At 42.0% G+C, this 23,188-nt stretch overlaps 1 protein-coding gene across 1 annotated transcript in view; it reads right to left on the bottom strand.

The window, feature by feature from the left end:
• pdzd2 (PDZ domain containing 2) overlaps positions 1–17,691 on the bottom strand; it is a 198,192-nt gene extending 180,501 nt beyond the window's left edge. Inside the window, 1 exon segment of the mRNA XM_079688942.1 lies at positions 17,315–17,691. The gene's annotated coding sequence lies outside the window, so the exon portion shown is untranslated.
• Positions 17,692–23,188: the final 5,497 nt, after the last annotated feature.

Genomic DNA, 23,188 nt, shown 5'->3' with positions numbered 1-23,188 from the left:
AAAAAAAAGACTGAGGCTACTAATGAAGTAAATGTGAGCGGTAGATGAGCACTTCTGCAGTATTTAGTAAATCTGTCCAACTCTCCAAGACGGGTTTGTGTGAAAAAAGCAGAAACTCAGGTGTGGGAAATGTTCAGCGAAAAGGAATTTCTATTTACCTCAAGATATTTTAGTCAACTGTCAAATCAGTCAAGAAGAGAAAGCAGGGTCTGGCTCAGGCTGTGCCCAGCAGGGGAGGAACATTGCTACCCCAGACTCGGGATACTGTCACATTGAAGACTCCTGAACCCTACCAACATATTCTCTCTGGAGGCAGCAGATTGGAAGACTCTGAGGAAGTCTCACCCATAGTCCTGCTAAAGGTTTCTGCGGTGGTTAGGAAGCTCCTCAGCAGAAGAGCGCCAAGTAAAGGAGTCCACGTGTCTTGGGGTCTTATTCATATTGAGCGTGAAATGGATGGTGAGATGGACAAACGGTTTGATGCAATGTCAGCCGTGATGGTATCAGAGTTGTTTTATAATATATATGTTTGAGTGAGCTGAGCCCAAAATCCAAACTTTCTAGTAGTCCATCTACATACTAACCTTCAGCTATGGTCACGATCTTTGGTAAGGGACCAACAGAATAAATCTACTGATAAACCAGCCGAAAATGAGTTTCCTTCATGAATGGCTAGGTTCAGTAGAGATAGGGGGAATGAGAACAGACATCCTTTGTGTCAAAAGAAACCAGTTAAGGTGGTTCATGTATTGGGTCATAGGCGCCATCCCTTGTTTATTTTTTGGGGCATGTTTAATTTAAAGGAGAGCCCCAGGTTTGATCAGGAACACACTGGAATGATTGTATATTGTATCTAGGGAAACACCACCAGAAGGAGCTGGAAAACATTGATTAGATGGTGAAAGAAGAACAGTATATCAAAATTAGGTAGAACTTTAGGCAGGCCCTCATCCTGCCATGACCATGATACCAATTTTTAAAGCCAAGTACATTATGAAGATTGTTCATTCTATGCAGTTTTTCCCTACAATGAGTCATCTATGGTGCACAACTACAGTTTTACATGGACAGTGACAGAATCATCCATTTTGACCTGATCTGAAATTGAAAATCAGGACAAGGACAATCAGACTTAATCTGGTCAGACTGAAAGATATAGTGAGGCAAAAGTAGTGGTATTATCCGACCAAACGAGAGAGAAAAAAGTAATTTTATGAGTTGTCTTGCCTTTCACAGTTCTACCTCTCCTGGGATAGAGACCACCAACTTAATCATTAGAATATATTACAATTTGCAAATGTAACATTAACATTGCGTCAAGGTTATCTGAATCAGATCAGCAGGTAACAGTTATTGATGAATCATATTTTACTTTCACCTCTTTCGAATACTCAAAGCAGCCCATCGCAATGTTAGGAATTAACAAGAAGTTATATAGCTAAACTAAAAAAGCACAACAGGCTGTAGATCCAAGTAAGTGTTTGGGTTAAGGTTAGGGCTAGACACATTTTTTACCCAAGAGAGCTTGTTTCAAGTCGAGTTGATTTATAGTTATTAATCAGCATTTTCTATTTATCTCTTTAAACAAAACTGTTAACACTTTTACAACCACGTACAATAGGACATGGTTTGTTTGGGTTGAAACTCATTCAGAGCTCTGAGGCTGGACGGGGAACTGGAACGTGTCAGGGATAAGAGATATTTATTGTTTCAGGCCGAGGTGAGCTGCTGTCAGCAGTATGTGAGCGCTATGCAGAGCACCATGCAGAGCGCTGTTAGTGTGTCAGACAGACTTCCCTCTTCTCCCTACAGGCTCTCTTGTTTGGCTCCTGACAGTCATACAGCCCAGGAGTTTAAACAAGTTGAATCAAGATCAATTAAAAACGATTTCACCTTAAGCCATGCTGTCTTCACTTCAATTTGTATCACTTAGGGGCACATCTACTGTATGTGTATTTACATTCAGGAAAGCTACAGGATTACTGGAAACCAACACAGAAATGTGTGTTGGGGAGAGTGTACTGATTACAGAATGTGTATTGTGTACATACCTCCATTGAAGCTAAAGTAAAAAATGCAGATCCCTGATGAATACCCATCCTAAAAAGATCCGCCCTAGCTACTGATTCATAGAACAACCATTGGCTGGACGGGACGTGATAACGAAAAGGGTACCGGTTAGAGATGTCCCGATCCGATCACGTGATCGGGGATCGGAGCCGATCACGTGATTTCCAAAAGATCGGAATCGGGAGAAAAAGATCCTGGATATTTTTTTTAAATATTTGTATTATTTTATTTAATGTTAAAAAACAAAAATGACCATGTTCACGTCTTAAAGTCATCGTGAGGCCTTAGTTTTGGTTTAAAATTACACAACATCCAGTACGGTATGTGTTGCTTCTTTTGGGCTTGTTTTCACCTGGTTGCTTATTTCTCTCAAATATGGCCACAGAGTGGGCAGGGCGCAGTGTCTATACAGTGTGAGAAAACGTTTTTAGAGAGTACTTGTCCATGGACAAGTGAGTTTGGCAATTTACTTGTCCGAATACATTTTTCACTTGTCCAGAATGGACACAAATTGGGGCCACTGGAATCTTCTTCTTCGCCATCGTATTTTACATTTTCCCACGTTTTTTACGACACCGCTAATGTAAGTGAGCGGTAAGATTTTACTGCATCACACATAGGGTTGGGTATCGTTTGGATTTTAACGATTCCAGTTCTGCTTTTTGATACCAGTTATTTTCGGTTCTCGATTCCGGTTCTTTGAGAGGGTAAAAATAAGTCCCATGACAAACTAGGAGAAAAATATATTTATGAAAACATTAAGTCAAATCTGTATTCCTATTTACTAGAGATGTCCTGATCCGATCACGTGATTGGGGATCGGAGCCGATCACGTGATTTTCAAAAGATCGGAATCGGGAGGAAAAAAATCGTGGATCGGGATTTTTTTTTTTTTTATATAAATACTTTTTTTTAAATGTTGTATTCAATGTTACAAAACAAAAATGACCATGTACAAGTCTTAAAGTCATCCTGAGGCCTTAGTTTTGGTTTCAAATTACAGAACATCATGTATGTGTTGCTTCTTTGGGGCTTGTTTTCATAGACCTGGTTTCTTATTTCTCTCAAATCTGGCAACAGAGTGGGCAGGGCGCAGTGTCTAATTGTAGCAGGAAGCTAACGAGTACCGAAAGCTTTATTTTGTTTTGATCCAATGCTGCACAACTGAACTGATCCAATGCTGCTGTGAAAGAAAGAAGCTATATCCATGTTGGATAGAATATCCAATTTAAATAAGAAAAAATAACCTTAAGGGACAACTTAAATGCTTTTTTTTCTCTTAATGCATTGCATAAAGATCGGATCAGGAAAAATCGTTATCGGCAAATTGTCAAAATCAAATGATCGGAATCGGATCAGGAGCAAAAAAAGGTGATCGGGACATCCCTACTATTTACAAATGACTTCATACTGTTTAATTTCTTACGGTTATTGAATACAATTATATAAAAATAATCTCTGCATTGTTTAGTTAGTCCTAAATGGTGCAGTTTGAGAATGTACAATTGGCCCAGTCTCCTCTGATGTTACAGTGCAACCTGGCTGTGAGACAGAGTCCAACCACACAGTCTGTGTGTCCAACACATGTCCTGCAACACACATGCTGCAACCTGCCTGTGAGACAGGGTCCAACCACACATGTCCAACACATAGGCCTAATAATATTAATAATACATTATATTTATAGCCTATATGTAAGGTTTTAGCGATAGTATCCTGTTAGCTGTTGTGTTTTAGTGTTTTGTATATCTGTCTTTTGATGTTAATTACTCTACTCTCTCTCTCCAGGTGTCGGCACTTCCTGTCCGTGTGGCACCTGCTAGAGTGATTGTTGTTCCCACCCCTGATTGTGTCCACCTGTGCCCCATTGCCTAATGTGTATATTTAGTCCTTCTCTCCCTTTGTCTGGTGTCTGTTCGTCTTGTGATGTCGTTATCTCTATGCCTGTTTACCAGAGATTCATGTTACATTACCTAGTTGAACCTAGTGATTATATGGAGAATCCTAGTAGATCCTAGGAGTCATTATTGATAGCTTTGGTTTTCTTAACAATAAAGATTACCAAGCAACGGAATTGAGCATCTGAGTTCTTACGAGGCCATCGTATCACTATAGGCCTAGCGCTTTTCTAAAACTCAAAGATGCTTACACATGTCCTGCAATACACATGCTGCAGCTGCCCAGCTGCTCACTGTTTGTAAAATTAAATAAATAGTATTTTCATTTCAATAATGTACTTTCTATACCCTGCTTCATAAACAATACTGACATCCCCCAAGTTTGACAAAGATGAGGCTGTTAAACGGGCAGCGGATTCGCTGTGCGTAGAAAGAGAGAGAGAGAGAGAGGGAGAGAGACGCTGAGCTGCACCATGCAGCGATCAGCAGCTGATACGGAGCATAGAGAGAGAGAGAGCTGAGGTCCGCGGGGCTCGGCCTCGCCTCCTGTCCTCACAACTCTTATCAATCCCGGGACCGGACAATTGTTATTTCTTGTTCCTACTCGGAACCGAGGTTTTGCTTCCCAACCCTGCCACCGTGCTACACTTCCCGCCCCGCCCCGCCCCGCCCCCGTCTAACTGTACAGAAAGCGGCGAGATGCATTCCCTTAGGAATCGACAAGCAGAACCGAAACTAACATTTCTAAACAAACAATGGCGAACACGTACAATTTACGAATGAGTTCTGCCTTTTGTAAACTGAATTTATCAATAATTTGACAATAAATCAGGGCGAAAAACGTCACTTGTCCGCCGGACAAGTCAATTTAAAGATCTACTTGTCCGATATTGTAAATATACTTTTTCGCACACTGTAGTAGCAGTAAGCTAACAAGAGGCTACATTCAGCTGGTGACTCGGGAGTCGGGACAGAGAAAATGTCAGGAGTTTGGAAGTATTATAAAATTGAAATCGAAGGCACTGAACAGCCAGATGCAATGTTTGCAAGGCGGAGGTTCCGCGTGGTGGAAAGAACAGAGCTACATTCAACACGACCAATCTAATACGCCACCTGAGAAACAAACACCAACAACTACACGACGAGTACACAGCGGCCACTCAGGTAACGGCACTGAAACAACCGACACTTTCAGAGACCTTTAAAAGGAAAGAGAAACTGCCCCAGAACAGTGAAAAGGCCAAAAAAATAACAGCCAAGATAGCTGAATTCATCGTGTTGGATGACCAGACGTTATCTGTGGTGGAGACCGTGGGGTTTCGCCATGGGCGCGGGAAGGGGGGTGCTGAGGGCGCTGCAGCACCCCCTAGCGGCAGGCAGGGGGTGCGGAGCTCCCCTGTCTGAATTATTATTTGACGGTTATTGCTGCTCCCGCTGTGCATAATATGTGTAATATGTTGCCAATAAATTCCACATTGTTGGTAAAATAATATTTTGGCCTGCCCCGAATGTTTTTTCTGTAGCCCCGGACAATTCTACCTCAATAATATAATAAATTAACCGTGCTTTACGTGAACCTCATCAAGACACTAGAAAGGACGGCAGGACTGTAATTTCCCGTGTTCAGTGAATGCAACAGAGGCAAGACACAAGACCAATCAGAGAGTTGCATGGAAATAAAAGTGTGCTTGTGTCATTCAAGCTCGCGGCTCTGTGTGTGTGCGGAAATAGCGCATTTAGTGTGTGTGAGAGAGGGGGAGAGAGAGAGGGACCGGTGCCAGCAGCAGGGACCGTGTTGTTAGCATCTGGTTAGCTAGCGGCACTAACGGACATACGGAGCTGTTTGTACCACAACAAGCTGGAGGAGAGCTCTCCTCTCAGACTGAGAGGCTCAGGTGAGCTAAAGGACTCTCTGAGTGTTTAGATAGTTAACTTTAGTCTAAGTTATCTCAGTGGGTCTCAAACGGTTTGGTCACAAATTATTCAAAAGATTATTTCCGCGGCACACCTTCATATGATCATTATAGTTATAAAAAAAATAAGAGAATAAAGGAAAAACAGTTATGAAATACTATATGGCAGTAAAACAAGAATACAGTTTGAAAGGGGAGTGATTTGTAAAATATCCATAAAGAAAAAGAACATCTGCTTACAGTTGTGTTTCATCTGGGTGTTGAGAGATGTATCCATAGATCTCTTAATGTTGCTCTCAAAGTGCACCAGATTGATGCTTTTAACTTCAATATTTAAAAAAAATCTTCCCGGGGGAGCATCCCCCCGGACCCCCCCTAGAGGAGGTGAGGTCCGCTCCCCACTCATAAAAGATAGCACTTTACCCCTGCCTATATGCCGTGAGCTGATTATCGAGCCTTCATTGTAACAGTCGCGGGTTTACTGTGTGTTTGCGTGTGGGGAGTTTTTTGTGCGTGCTCTATAGCGCCCGTAATAGTGTTCACTGAAGTCCAGCACCTCAGCACCCCCACTCAAAATACCTTCCCGCGCCTCTGGGTTTCGCCGTCTCATGGAGCACTTGGAGCCACGTTATGAGTTGCCTTCTCGTCACTACGTTACAGAGAAAGCTCTGCCTGCCCTTCACAACAAGCTTCGTGGCCACCTGCGAGCCCTGTTAACAGACGTGCCTGCTTTCGGATTTAAGACAGACATATGGAGTTCTTCTGTGTGTCCAATGTCACTCCTTAGCTTCACTGCACAGTGGATTGACTCCCAGTTTAATTTACAACATGCGAACATGCAAGCTTAGAACTTTCGCGGATCTCAAACAGCAGATCGTGTGAGAGGCGATCGAGGGGATGCTTAAGTTGGGGAATAGATAAGCCACGGGTCCATGTCATTTTGCGGGACAACGCACAAAATATGGTGAAAGCCATGGATGATTTTTTTGAAGATCGGTTCGGGAAAAATCGGTAGATTGTCAAAGTCAAATGATCGGAATCGGATCGGGAGCAAAAAAAGGTGATCGGGACATCCCTAGTACCGGTGCACCAACTTGTGGTTTGTTTACAAATAAAATGACAGAGAATATAGGCCTTGAGGGAGTTTACACCATGTAGAAAGATTAGCCACATGATGAGAAACAGGCTGAGCTGCAACAAGGCGATGCTAACAGTATCTTAATTACAGGGTTCCCGCGGGGTCTTAAAAAGTCTTAAATTTGATAATCTGAATTTAAGGCCTTAAAAAGGTCTTAAATATGACCAAAAAAATAAGAAAGGTCTTAAATATGATTTAGAAGGTCTTAAAAATGATCGGATTTGAAAGATACTTCTGTGTTGAGATCGCGTCTAAATGTGTTTTGGGGGAAATGTCCGGGCTGCAAAGTAACCAGTACGGTAAGAGCCTTTCAGTTCCCCCCAACAATTTGTATTGAATTAAATCAACATGGAAGTTGAACCAGTAATCACTAACTTTGTTTCCCCCGGCCCCTTATTGGAGAACACCCAGCTAGTAACCTAGCAACCAAGCGTCAGCGGCAGTCAGAAACTCATGTATCTTCTAGTCTACTTACAAATTAATATTGGGAAGTGTCAGTTTAACCGTATTTGGTTGGAAAACATCTAATTTAGTGCTTGGTTGAAACCAGTGGAGGGGAACGTGTTTGAAGCCCGCCGCACCTTTTGCAAAATAAATTAGCGTTTGATTTGCTAATGTAGCATTAGCTAGTTGAGCGTTAGCTAGTGCAGCAGCTCCCGCAACAACACCGGGGGACCTCCGGGCGACCTTACGTCAACCCTAAAAGCGGAGGTGCTGTAGACGCTAAATACCAATCATACAACAGCAACGATGAAATTGTGTAGCCAAGGCAGCAGAGCTCTGAATATAGCTCTTGTCACACACACACACACACACACACACACACACACACACACACACACACACACACACACACACACACACACACACACACACACACACACACACACACACACACACACACACACACACACACACACACACACACACACACACACACACACACACACACACACACACACTAGGGCTGCTCGATTATGGCAATCATCACGATTATGTTGGTCAATAATTAATATCATGATTATTAAAAATGATTATTCATTGACTTTGAAAACATCTATTTATTGAACTTTAAAACAAATAATAATTTGAACAGTATCTTTTTAACTGTTGATTACCCTGAACGTATAATTCAACTGTAAAAACCAATACCAAAATTAATTAAATAAATGATACATTTAAATAAATAATATAAAAAATAATAAATACCAATAAACAAGATCAACAAATATTTTGGAGCGCACTTCCACAAGCTACAAAACATATATAAATATGATAAATAAATGAGACTAAAATATATTAGATCAAATATGTTGTAGTGCACTGTCACAACCTCGCAAAGCAAAATAATCGGTTTTTTCGATTATGTTGTTTTCGTAATTGTGGCAGGCCAAAATCGTAATCGCGATTAAAATACGATCAATTGCACAGCTCTAACACACACACACACATACACACTTTTTGTCTAACACGCTAAGACAGTTCTGTACTGTTATGCTGTTATGTTCAGTCATTGTTCTTATGTTGAACATGAATACATTTAAGTAATTATGGGACGTATTTCTTCTTTCATAGCATTTTTTCCTTCATACTTTATTGCCGTGAAATAGGTCTTAAATTCTATTCAAAGTGGTCTTAAAAAGGTCTTAAAAAGTCTCAAATTTGAGTTGGCGAAACCTGCAGGAACCCTGTAATTAGTTAGTTAGCATTAGGTATACAGTAGGTAGATGTTAAGCTAAAAAGGCTTTTGAAGTAGTCACCGGGGTGTCCGGTGCCTTGTTCAAGGGCACCACGGCAGGGCCCAGGAGATGAACTGGGACCTTTCCAAGTACCAGTCCACACTCCAAATTTTAGGTCTGGTCGGGGACCTGAACCGGCAACCCTACAGCTCCTAGTCCAAGCACCTACTGACTGAGCCACTGCCGGACAGTTAAATGATGTAATGTGTTTTCATATGCTTGCAAGAGGCGTGGGTACTGTCACAGTGGACTGACGGCTTCGGGCTTTGTATATTACACATGTGTTTTATTTTGAAAAGTGTTTCCTTTCCCCATGTCTGTTGCTGTTGATTGTGTGCACCTGATGCCCTGTGTTGTCTCCTCCCCCCTCACCTGTGTCTTGTTGGGTTAATTAGTGTGGGTATTTAGGCTCTGTGTTTCCTGTTTTGTTTAGTGTGTGAGATCCTTGTGGCTGGTGACTGTGCTCACGTGAACAGCAAGATTGAGGCCGTGTTGTGTACCCGTGAGTAATAAATGCCCACACCGGGTTGTATTTTGGACGTTCTGCCTCCTTGCTTGGTCGAGCCGCTCAACGGTTAGTCTCACAGGTACTACTCGTGTTTATGTGGATTAGATTAGTGATGGCAAAATGAAGCTTTGAATGAAGCGTCGAACCACTTGGACAATTGTGTCGGTAATAGGTTCATTTCTCGAAGCTTCAGTTACAATGACCTCTCCTGGCGAAGTGCAAGGCTGCAGTGGGTTTAACGTATCTTTGCCTTGAAAAATATTCGAGACACACACACACACACACACACACACACACACACACACACACACACACACAAAGACTGGATATCATGTTCTATTTGCAATTAAAGATTGAAAATAGTGTGTATTGGGTTATTGAGAAGAGACTAGAGAGTGCTTGACATTTTTTTGGGTGGAGAGGGCCTTTTATCAGTTATTAAAGTATTAAAGTTGAAAAGCAATGATTAAAAGTTTAACTATTCCGTGCTTTGAACCAGCTGCGCGGAGGATATCGCCGCATCTTGGCCGCCGGCTCTATCCACTGGGCTATCAATTCCTTAGACCATCGAAGTGTTTTTATATTACTCATTGTCTTTTTGTTCACAACTTCTCCACATTTTGAAGTGTTTCACGAGCCAGAACGACTTATTTTTCTTCCTGGCTTGCTCTATAATGATCCAATTCAAATGCAATGCCAACAACAACTCAACAGCAACAATGCAAACTACGACAACAACCCACACATTGCGCATTGTTTAGAGCAGTTATAAAGTGTTGAAGCGCTCAAATTTGAAACTGTTTCAACCTGTCACCTGTCAGACTCGAGACGAGGCAGTGCATTGAATCACCTGATTGGACGGCGAACCAGTGAGTTGATTCATTCAGGAAATGAAGCAGTTGCTGGTTCGGACGTCACATGTCACGTGATTTGAAGCAGTTGCTTCTTCGGACGTCACATGTCACGTGATTTGAAGCAAGCTTCGAAGCACTGCTTCTATGGAATAGGAAGTCCAGGGTTGAAGCTCCGTTCGAAGCTTCAGTGTCAAACTGCCATCACTAGATTAGATCCTTTGCTCAGACATGACTGCCATTAAAGCACTGTACCTGTAGGAACTCGCATTCTGACAGTAAGCTGGAAGCAACCCGTGCCCCTCCCTCTAAGTCTGACTGGCCTAGCGGCCCGTCCACACACAGGCATTAAAAAAATCTTTCAAAGCTTTGCCCATTCACTTGAATGGGGTGACGTAGAAGATTTTAATCTTTGCCGAACTGCATTGTGGGGAGCGGAGCATGGCTTTGCAAGCATCGTGAGCATCAAAAGTTGAGCAATGTTCAACTTTTGATGCTCCCGATGCTTTCGAAGTTGGCATCAGCCAATCAAATCCCGTTTATGCAAATCCCGCCATAAGTGCTAGCCAATCAAACCGCGTGCAAGCTGGGAGAGCCAGACCGCAGTTCATTTCCTCATATTCCAAACGAGAAATTACGGTAGCAAATCACCTGGTTCTTTAGGACCAGAACTATTTACCGGGATACAAACCGGAGGAACCAGACATGGAGGGAGAAACTGATAGGTTTTCACCTGTTTGGGGAGTTTATATCCAGTTTACTTCGTTTTAACATTGCTATTGCTTTGTATGTCGGGGGCGGGAGATTCATGTGATTGGTTGTTGGTCGCGTTGCTCGCAAAAAAACGCCAAGCTTCAGACACGCCCAGCATCAAGATTTTTCAAGATTTTTTTCATGCCTGTGTGTGGACGGGCCGTTAGATTGGTTGACATTTTTTTTATCTGGTTTTAAACAAAACTCACGTATCCATATTTCAGACAGCGGAGGCCTCATATTTCCTCAGATTAACTTTAGAATGCATATCCTAATGACTAGTATCGACAGGAGGAATGACTGCAGCAAGCCAAACCAGTTTTTGGACACCTAAATGACAGACAAAAGAAAATAAATCCTTTAAGCCAATACTTAACCCAGATGAAATCCTCCATGCCAGCCTGGTCCTGACAGCAGAACCCAACCTGCAGCCCTTGTTTAATATGAAAACTCTGCTCCTCCACTTTCCATTCTCTCTCACTCACTCACTCACTCACTCACTCACTCACTCACTCACTCACTCACTCACTCACTCACTCACACACACACACACACACACACACACACACGAAAGATGTGAAATCTAATCAAGTGTTGAATCAGACTTTAGTTCCACCTGGAGTAAATCCACAAGCTACCCTGCAGTATACCAAGTCATTCAAACTAGCTGCACCTTTACCAGCTTTGAGAACACTTTAATGATCAATCATTATAAAACATATCATATATATTATTCTGACATTGACCAATCTGCACAATGACTACTTTTACTTTTGGTATTTTAATTATATTGTTATGCTAATACTTTTGTACTTTTACTTGAGTAACATTTTGAATGCAGGACTTTTACTTGTAACACTACACTCGCTGATACTACTACTTTTACACAAGTACAAGATCTGAATACTTCTTCCACCTCCGAATATAAATATTGATTGCACAGAGTATGACTAAAAAGGATCAGTTGCAATGACAAAGACAGACTTTTCAGATTGTTCAGCCGCTTTAAACAAACTCTGCTCTCTGTAGCTGACAGACAGAGAGAGAGTAGCTGGGAACACAGTGGAACAGTTAGCAGCTGAAGAGACAGAGACTTCTCAGAGACCCAACCCAGCCAAACTGTGCCCTCCTGGAAGAGTGACAACACAACTTTACTGGGCAAACACTCGGAGTGCACAGGATGAAAGGTCTGGATATGGTATTTATCAATTATTTAAATCCGCTTATCAACTATAAACTTAAAGCGACAGTGGAGGCCTTGATCATTCAACATAAACACAATGAGAGATGTATTTGATTTATCACCTTCACTAAGCGCAGCAGAGAAAAGATTTTTCATGGAAGCCGGCTATAGTGATCAAAAATATCCCGAAAAGGTGGTTTTCTATTTACGAAACAAAATAGTACTAGTATCTATAATATAGAGGTGTAAATGAATTAACATGAAATATAGAGTGAAACCATGTTTATTATTGATAAAGGCTAGAACAGGAAACAAATGTCTTAGTGACCTGGGGCCGTATTCACAAAGGATCTTAGGGCTAAAAGTAGCTCCTAACTGGCGAATTTAGGAGAAACTCCTAAACATAATGGGCGTGTCAGTCTTAAATTTAGGACTCCTAATTGTATTCACTAAGAGCAATTCACAAAGTATTTTAGGCCTAAAAGTAGCACCTAAGTTTAGGAGAGCTTAAAAGTCCTCGAGTGGACTCCTAACTCAGTAAGACCTATTCACAAAGAATCTGAAAATGGCTGCGAGACGAAATGTTTTGGAGACAATGGAAGACTGTGAATTGATCAAGAGATATAGGCAAAATCGTGAGGGTATCAAACTTGTTGTGGAATTAGTGTGGGATGCAATAACATCCCCGACTAACAGGAATAACCCGATTAGTCCGGAAATAAAATGTTTGGCAACACTACGATATTTAGCAACAGGGAAAATGCAACTTTGCAATGCCGACGATTTAGGAATATCGCAACCATCAGTCAGCCGAGCCATAAACCAAACCATCAACGCGCTCTCTAGACCACATATCATCCAACAGTTTATCCGGTTTCCTTTGGACAATCAACAACTACACAGAATCAAAGCCAACTTCATGGCAATTGCAGGTATGCCCGGTGCGGTCGGTGCTATTGACGGGACGCACATAAAAATAATTGCGCCATCAAAAGATGAGGACGTGTTCGTCAATAGAAAGAAAGTACATTCCATCAACACGCAGATTGTTTTCATTCATCATGATAAGGGGACTTGAACGGCGGTATGGGCTGTTATTGAAAGTGTTTAAGTGCTGGAAATATGCTCATTGGATAATAGTTTGCGGGGTGCTTTTAATTGCCTCCTTGATTTAATGCAATTTACGTATTTTTATTGTTTGCTCTCTCTCTTTAACGTGCATATACAACGTCATTATCGTGGTCTGCACAAACTTGTCATCATGCGTGTATTCTGCTAACTGCACTGTCCATAACTATTTGATAGGAATACATTTCTAGCCTAGGCTATTTCCTTGTTTTAGTGGGCTCGTTTGTGGGATGTTGCGGATGAGTTTCACCGAGACCGCCTGCTCTGAACAACCAATTACCGTACTGACCGCTTCTAAACTCATGCACGAGAATCGACGTAATCCATAGCAACGGCGCGTCACTCTTAGTTCACTCTTAGTGATTTATCCTTAGTATGAGTAGGTCTCAGCGGCTTTGTGAATAACTTTTAAGAAGAAACTCCTACGTAAAATGTTTTAGCGCGAGTTAGGAGCACTCCTAGCGGTAAGATAAAATGCTTTGTGAATACGGCCCCTGTACTGTTAGGTATAATAAACTGTGCTTTCTGCAATCTGAATGGCCAATAACATCTAATGTTTCCATGTTCCTTTTAATAAACAATGTTACATATGTACGCTAAATGTTATATTTTCCTTTATGTGAACACATGAATCACATCAATAATTCTGCATGCATTACTGAACATGGGATTTTTGTTATTCCTTTTTTTGTAATTATTTATTTATTTGGGGTCACATTATATTAAAAGTGCAGTTTTGCAAATCATATATTTTTAGAGACCCGAAAATTACAAATTAAATACAGAACAAAAATAGTCAAATAAGCAATCAAATGTTTAAAAGAAGTTCCTTGGTTTTCTCCTCTGGGAATAAGCTTCTGTGTTTTGAAGGATTATTTGAATTATTTGAAGTATTAAAGTAACGTGTTATGGCAGGAAAGTTAAATCTGGTATATTCATTTTAATGTCACCTTATATATATATTCATGTGTGTTAAATTTGAAGGGACAAAGTATATTTTCCCTCCCCAATATATTGAGGTGAAGTCTTTGTGTTTAGAGAGGGATGCAAGCAGGGGACATCCTAATTTGGGTATAGCTCCAAAACTCTGGAATGTTTCCCTCATAAAAGAAGAGGGTGCGTTACACATGCTTGGGGCAAATATGTGTGTTTTCATTGCAGTAAATATATGTGCTACATAATTACTGTTCAACTATACCTCTGTTCTTATTCTTTCATGTGTGGGTACTAAATGGCTACAAACATTGTGGAGAAATTAGCTTAAACATGTTTTATTACTCTATATGAAATGGAAGCAGCTTTTATGACAGGGACGAGAGAGCATTTTCAGCATGTCAATTATCAGGGAAATCTACTTGTTTTCAATAGATGTGTGTGGTTAATTACTTTGTATTAATAATAACAGTATGTGTAAAGGAAGCTGGAAATATGCAATGTAAAACCTTTTATTTGAAGTAAAGATGTGAACAATAGCTCAAACAAATGGAAGGGCTGTAGGACAAATGAGTGTGTTCTCCATATTGGGCCTGTGTGAAGTTTGACTATTTGAAAAGCATCTCTAATACTGCTTAAGAGCATAGGTAATGTGTTCCTCGTTATTATTGATATGAAAGTGATTTACATGTATTACGTATATTTAGCCAACTATAACAACTATATCTTAAAACATACTTTTAACTTGTGTGTGGTAACCTGAGGGGGGAAGATGGCCACAGGGACAAAGAGCCATAGAGGAGATGTGTGTGTGCTGGCTGCAAGATGTGAAATAAGATAAGGAAACTTGTTGTTTAGAGCAAGTTCGTACCAGACACCAAAATGTGTCTGGTCTTCGTCAAACTGAAAGAGACTTTTTGTTTCCGGGTTTCTTCTGCTGTGTCGCACTGATTGGGTGCGACAGGCCATGTGTTGGTCTCTCCCAATAAGATGACCTCTGGGGGAAAGCACGCACACACCTCCTCCTGTGTTTTAGTATGAAAGCCTGTGTTTTCCTTTGGTTCGCGCTCTTTTTTTTGACCGGCCGTTCCTGAGACCTGTCTCACACGTGGTAGAACCTGAGCCCGGAGTACTCTGCAGAGTGCTTCGTGATTCCTTTGTATTTGTATTGTTACCTTGTATCATTAAAACAAGATTATTGTTTCACTTGCATTCTGGTGTTTCTTAATCCCTTCCTTTTTCCGAATTTACCCAGCTTATCAAACGACACGCGGAGACGAGGTTGGTTTTAAACATCCTCCAAATCTCCAACAGTTTGAAGTGTGTACAGTGCTTAAACTAATGACAAAGACTTCAGCACATGCTTGATCCACAGATGTATAGATGTGCTCACTCAGACTGAACAACATCCAGAGCCTCTGTTCCCTACATGTGACTCCTGTCTGCTTCCTGCATGCTGGGAGGGATCAGTGCAGCCTGGATGGCAGCCTCTAGATGTAAAAGCTATCACATTATTTCATCGTGAAGTCATTTTGAAGCTGCAGCCAGAAGAGCCTGAGAAAACACTGAATGGAGTTACAGAGAGCAGAGATTTCCTAAGCACGAATGCAGAAGTTATAAACATCTCAAATGAATTCTCCTTCATTGAACTATAACAGGGAAACTGCTCAAGTGTAGGCACAAAAAGAGGATGTCTTTCCTATATTTAAATGTGTGTCAAATGGGTGCAGAATCATCCAATGTCAATCATTCAGTTAACCTACAAAAACAATGCAAAGCACAGCTGGAGCACTTAGTTAATGTGCATGTGTTGTTGGTATGGTGAAATCAATGCTTTATTCTACCTTCTGTCATCTATCTACACACCCTGCGTGTAATATGGAAGTGGATGTATTAATGCTCCATTGTCTGCTTAAACTAGGCTCTTTAACTTTAGGGTCCCATTGTAAGCAATGTTTCAATTCTGGAAACAGCTTTGCTTTGTGGTGAATGTACAGTATAAGTAATGTATTACACAAAAGCGTAATGTATTCAATTGTATTGACCCTGTGTGTTTTTTTTACAATAAATAGTTACAGATATAGCAATTCATGTCATTTCGTTTTTATTAAGAATAAAACGTTAATTATGGACAATTTAAATGTCTGTACACTCCTTTTATGAATGGTTAGACAATTTAAAATGTAATAATGGAATGTGGAGAATTATACATCTTTTCAGCAGTACTGTTAGTGAATTGGAGAATGGATTTGATTGTTAATAGTATAATAAAAGGGTATATTTGACATGTCAACAACAATAAAGCCACAGCTCACTGCTCACTTTGTTAATGTTCAATGTAGTAAGCATTCATTGTTACTGTGTTGTAACTGTGAGAGTGAGTTTCTGTGATTTCAGCTTTTGTTCCAAATCAACTGCTGTTTACATGGAAATAAATATGTCAATCTATCAGTTTAAGGTAATGGAGCTTCTTAGGATATTTGAGGCTGATCCAGAGAAACACAGATGTGAACTTCCTGTTCTTATCAGAGGCATCAATCTAACAGTGAGCTGAAGACCTTCTCTTTTAATAAAGCCCATAGAGGGCTGGTTTCACATTATTCCTTATGTTTGTTCTCCTGGGTCCTACATTTGATGGTATCTTATTTTAATTGTATTGTTTTTATTTTATTTGTATTGTCTTTTGTTGTATTTAATTCATTGTATTTTTATTTTACAATCTATCTTGTATTTTCATTACTTTCCTGTAATTGTATTTATCTTTTAGCACTGTCATTCATGTTTGTTAATCTGTCAAACCCACTGGGGGTAACTGTGATATTGGGCTATATAAATACACTTTGATTTGATGTGACACATACTACTTGCTTTAATTAAAATACATTGAGAGGCAATAGTCTACCTAAAAACACATTTTAATTTCGAGTTCACACCATTGGTTGAAATATGAAAGCAGCAGCAGTGAACGGAGCCTCCAGTCTGGTTTTATAGTTTGGGTCGATCGTGCCTTTTGCGTCGTGACTATAGGATAGGCTACTTATGAATCTTTACATGACCAATCTGTCTCCCTGTCTTTACACACTTTGATGGGGAAATAGTCATTTAAACTGCACTAGTACTTATGTTACCATATTCCATTATGGTCAGACGCATCATAGTCTGAGAGAGCCTAGATTAAAATATAATCCAGAGTATCCTACCTTTGGGTTACATTACATGGCCATGCATTTCGAAGACTCCCAATTCCAGGTCAAACCATTAAAATATTCCATGTTTTCAGGTGTTTAAAAAAATAGATACCGAGGTTATCTGGTCCTTCCAAAACTACACATTCACTTGATATAAAATCGATTTAAACGTAAATCCGTGCAAAAATAAAGTAGCGTAAAGCTGGGTTTAGCCTGAAAAAAAGTGGCTCCAGAATTCCAAACTCCACTCATCAGATATCCACTGCATGAAAACCCATTCAGGAATGCAGAAAAGAGTTGGATTACAGTCATTAATGTGCTGCGTTTGCCTTTCTGCTCAGGTATGGGTGATGTGTTCAGGGACCTGATGAGCTCTCTCTCGGCGGAGGGCGGAGTCAGCATTCTGTCGAGACGGCTGTTTTCCCTGAGCTCCGCCTGCCAGGCTGCACTTCCGCCCGGCCTGCCCAACTGCTTGGACCGTGCTCTGTAGGATATATACCGCGTTGGGATGGGAAAAAGTATATACTACTCAATAGAGGGGGAGAAGTACTCACATCTTGTATTAAAGTAAAAGATGAAATGCCAAAGTGCAGGAATACTCTGTAACAAGTAAAGGCCTGAATTCAGAATGTTACTCAAGTAAAGGCACACAAATATAAACTAAGCACTATTTTTGACATACTTGTACTTCACTTTGGTATTCTTCATTTTATGCTATGCTGAACTTTTTACTCCCCCCATTATATAACACTCATAAATCATAACCTACAGGCTACGTTGTTCATGTACAGCAGTACGTTAGTCTACTTATTTTTTACAACGTATTCTAAAAAGTAACAATAACTCAACCTCTACAAACTACAACATTAAAATGAAACAACATGTAAAAAGATAAAACCATGATATTATTCTATACTTGGAAAAGTTGGTAAGTTTTTGGAATCACAGCTCCCAGACTTTTTACCGTTTTTTTACAGGTTTGTTTTTTACAGTGTGCTTAAAGAAGAAAAAAAGCCTCCATCCCGCTTTTTTTATCAACTAAATTTTGTTAGAAAATATTCTCAACTTTAATGACTGAATTGATTTGAAAAGTGGGCTTATCAACACAATAATACTGTGTGATATATTTTTACATATGTATTTAAGAAGTACAATATAAGACAAGCACTAGTTTCATGTCTCCTTTATTAAACACTGAGAATTTTGTTGACGCTGTGTGTATTTTTACAGTTAGATACTGGTTAATGCATTTATATCAAAATGCAATTTTTTTTTTTTTTTGAGCCTGCACAACTTCAATGTCTATGTACTTATTGCATGAAGGGTGGGAAGGTAGAAAATATAATAATTAAATGTTGAGAATTAAACATATTTTCAGTACAGGCATTACCAGTGGTGAACTGGGGAATTGAAATGGATTTTGCTATCGATTATATATATTTTTTAAATACATACAGACATAAAAAAATAAAGATGCAGAGCTTACGGCTCACCTGGAGGCATCAAATCAGTATAGTTGTCAGAATTGATGAAACCCAACGAAGCCTGAGAGCTTATTTCCATTTTTGTCTCTAAAGAAGTGCCACTGGGAACACTGTGTTCTCACTGCTCTGGGGCTACTCCTTTAGCCAAAGGATGTCAAAACAGGGGGAGGACGGCTTGAAGCCACAGAGTCTTGAAATAGGCTTAGGACCAAGTTAAGCATATGACATTAGGGTTTGCATAAATTAAATCAGGAAGACTACCTTTACGTTCATTCATTCTCATTTCTCCCTCACTCCTCAGCCACATCTAGTAAGCTGATTGTGTTATGTTATAGTTAAACAAGATGTTACCTCCAACAGCCAATCACTCTGCTGATGTCAAACTTTAAATCTGAGGGGGGGGGGGGAGCTGCATCATGATATCATGATGGGGCCTATTCACCAAAAGAACAGGGGTGGAAGAAGTACTATCTTTTACTTGAGTAAAAATAGACAATTACACAGAGTTCAAATACTTTGGTAAGTATTGCATATAAAATCTTTCTTGAGTAGAACTACAGAAGTATTGGCATCAAGTTATACTTAAAGTATCAAAAGTTAAATGACTTATAGTGCGTAATCTGCCATTTTAGAATCATATATGTATATTAATTTACTCGATTATTATCAGTCACGTGTTCATGCTGGCAAAGGTGGAGCTTATATGATTACAGTAATTCACCTTTACTTATATATATCATAGTTTATGTATTGGTTTGTTTATATTATGTATAATATTACTAATACTATAATTATAAATGTAATGGAGTAAAAAGAACAATTTTGGCTTTCAAAATACAAGTACAAGTACCACTTAAGTACAGTACTTGAGTGAATGTCTACATTACACCTGTCACGATCTGTCTGTGTTGTGTTTTGTCTTGTCTTGATCTGTCTTTGGTTTTCTGTCTGCGTTGTGTTTTGTCTTGTTTAGATCTGTCTTTGGTTTCCTGTCTGTGGCCGTTTCTCAATTGCGAGGAAACTGGCTTCCAAGCCAATACTTCAAGGATACGACGTCATCGAGTGCCGCCGAAGGACTGTTCCAATCTGCAGCATACTGGGAATTCCATAGAGGCCGCGTCCTTGGTTTGGGGGTAATTTCGAGGCTGCACATGGGTAGACTTCGCGTCCTTCAAATCCCCACAATGCTTTGCGCACGGACCAATTTCCACAAATCTATGGCGGAAAATGTAAGGCGGGGCCTCTCATATGACGCACACCAGCCTGTTCCACTCTTCTTTTTCCGAATGCCAGGAAGGATTCTTGACTAGCTTCTGAAGGAAGTGACTCGGAAGACATGTGTTACCAAGCAAGCATCCTCGCGATTGAGAAACGGCAGTGTTCCTTCCTACCTGTTCCCTCCTACCTGTTTTTTTTATTGTGTTCACCTGGTTCCCCTGTGTTTTCTCCTCCCTCCGCACCTGTCTCTTGTTTCGTTGATTAGTCTTCTGTGTATTTAAGTTCTGTTTTTTCTGTCTGTGATTGTTGGTTCCTTGTTTGTCTGTGACTGTGTTCACAGGGGAGTGTTCTGTTTGTCCGTGTTATCCTTGAAATAAAGTTATTTTCAGTTTAATCTGCACATGGGTCCTGCCTGCTTCGCTCACCCTTGAAAGAAGGAACCAACCAAGGATGGGCCCAGCAGATCCATTTGAGCTGGAATTACTCAGTTTTTCCTTTTCTTTGGCTGGCTGCTCTGATAGGTGGAGGGGAGCGTCCGGCGTTCAGCAGCGAGAGGCTGCTCTGGCTGAGGCCCACCAGATGGCTATTGAGAAACCATGCTTTGTGAAATTCTTACCTGGCTGGATTTTGTACTTCCTCTCGGTGTGTGATTCCCGGCCTGCTAGCCCCAGGCGTGCTGTCCCCCTGCCTCCCGGTTCCCAGCCTGACACCATACGTCTCGGCGTGTTCCGTCAGGAGTCAACCCCTGCTTCTTCCCCAGTTCCTGCTCCTGCCGTTCTCGGGAACTCGTCTGGCTTTTGGAGGTCCACGGAGCCTCCCAGAGACATGGTTCTGGCCCCCGTTTTGGCCCCAGCAGCCATGGTTCCGGCCCCAGTTCTGACCCCATCAGCCATGGTTCCGGCCCCAGTTCTGGCCCCAGCAGCTATGGTTCCAGCCTCAGTCCTGGCCCTAGCAGCCATGGTTCCGGACCCAGTCCTGGCCCCAGCAGCCATGGTTCCGGCCCCGGTTCTGGCCCCAGCAGCCATGGTTCCGGCCCCAGTTCTGGCCCCAGCGGCCATGGTTCCGGCCCTAGTTCCGGCCCCAGCAGCCATGGTCCCTCCTCTAGTCCCAAATCAAGTCCCTTCTCTAGTCCCTTCTCTAGTCCCTACTCAAGTCCCTTCTCAAGTCCCTCCTCTAGTCCCTTCTCAAGTCCCCTCTCTAGTCCCTCCTCTAGTCCCTCCCCAAGTCCCTTCCCAAGTCCCTTCCCAAGTCCCTTCCCTAGTCCCTTCCCTAGTCCCTCCTCTAGTCCCTTCTCTAGTCCCATCTCCAGTCCCAACTCTAGTCCCTTCTCCAGTTTCCTCTCGAGTCCCCTCTCGAGTCCCGTCTCGAGTTCCCTCTCGAGTCACCTCTCGAGTCCCCGTTCGAGTTCCCTCTCGAGTCCCCTCTCGAGTCCCCTCTCTAGTTTCCTCTCAAGTTCCCTCTCGAGTCCCCTCTCAAATCACCTCTCGAGTCACCTCTCAAGTCACCTCTCGAGTTCCCTCAAGTCTCCTTTTGAGTCTCCTCTCGAGTCTCCTCTCCAGTCTCCTCTCCAGTTCCCTCTCCAGTTCCATCTCAAGTCCCCTCTCCAGTCCCTACTCAAGTCCCTTCTCTAGTCCCTACTCAAGTCCCTACTCAAGTGCCGTTGGAGGTTCCGCTGGGGGTCCTGCCAACTCTATGTCCTGTCCCGTTGGGGGCCCCGCCGACTACTCTTCTGCCGTGGGTCCTGCCAACCCGATGTCCTGTGCAGTTGGAGGTTCCACTGGGGGTCCTGCCGGCTCTATGTCCTGTCCCGTTGGGGGTCCCGCCGACTACTCTTCTGCCGGGGGTCCTGCCAACCCTATGTCCTGTGCCGTTGGGGGTCCCGCCGACTACTCTTCTGCCGGGGGTCCTGCCAACCCTATGTCCTGTGCCGTTAGAGGTCCTGCCAACTACTCTCCTGCCGGGGGTCCTGCCAACCCTGTGTCCTGTCCCGTTGGGGGTCCCGCCGACTGCTCTTCTGCCGGGGGTCCTGCCAACCCTGTGTCCTGTGCCGTTGGAGGTTCCGCCGACCACTCTTCCATCCGGGGTCCTGCCAACTCCATGTCATGTCCCGTTGGGGGTCCCGCCGCCGACTCTTCTGCCGGGGTTCCTGCCAACCCCATGTCCTTTTCCGTTGGGGGTTCCGTTGGGAGTCCTGTGGCGTTCGCCCCTTTTTGAACTCTGCCTTGCCCCCGGGCCGTCCGCCCAATACCCCCACCATGGACTCTGCCTTGCCCCCGGGCCGTCCGCCCGAGACCCCCACCATGGACTCTGCCTTGCCCCGGGCCGTCCGCTCCATTCCTGCTTGCTGCGTGGGGTCAGCAAAACCCAGCCTGAACCCAGCCCTCACACACACACCTGCAGCCTGGCTGTGAGTCTGTGCGTGTGCTCAGAACAAGCCCAGGCCGAGCCCTGCCGCGTCTCGCCGTCTCAGGCTGAGTTCAGGCTGAGAAATCCGCGGAGCTTCAGCTGAGAAAAGATTGTGTGTGTGAGGAAGTCCGCGGATTGGTACGTTACGTCACTATACCCAATACGTCACTGTACTACAGACTATAAGAAGAAAACAATGGAAAAAGAAAATGTCCAAAGAGGCGTTCTGGGGCAGCATAGACAGGTCTTTTCTGTACACGCTACAGGGTATACTTTGACGGGTACTTTGATTTCTTAACTGCATGTTATGTAGACTATAATCAAGAGTCATTAAGTGGGACACAGCTCTCAACTTTTATCATCATTCAAATCAAACATGAATTAAACACAGTTTCTCCACACACTGAGCTTTTTGCCATGTCAAATTATATTTAATAAGAAACCCAAAGATCATTAACTAAAATAGTAAACACAAGAATCTCTGTGAGAATATCAAAAGAGATTTACAGAAAGGAATTACAAACCAAATATATTTCACAACATGTACATTTATTCATTCGACAGACACATTTGTCCAATGCAACATTCAGTTAAATGTAAATAAATAGTTTGCATATATACAGCTAAAACTGCTAATCAGGCGACAGACCATGTTTATAAAAAATGTTGATTTCTTTAGGCATGTATTTATTGTAATGACTTGCAGGCCGCTGAAGGCAATGTCCACAGAGGATGATTTCTAACTTTTTCACTTGACGTTGGTATTAAAGATCAGACC

This window comes from Notothenia rossii (assembly GCF_949606895.1).
Source record: "Notothenia rossii genome assembly, chromosome: 6".
NCBI classification, from domain to species: Eukaryota; Metazoa; Chordata; class Actinopteri; order Perciformes; family Nototheniidae; genus Notothenia; species Notothenia rossii.
The sequence above is the reverse complement of the archived record's forward strand: the minus strand, read 5'-3'. Positions and strand labels throughout refer to the sequence as shown.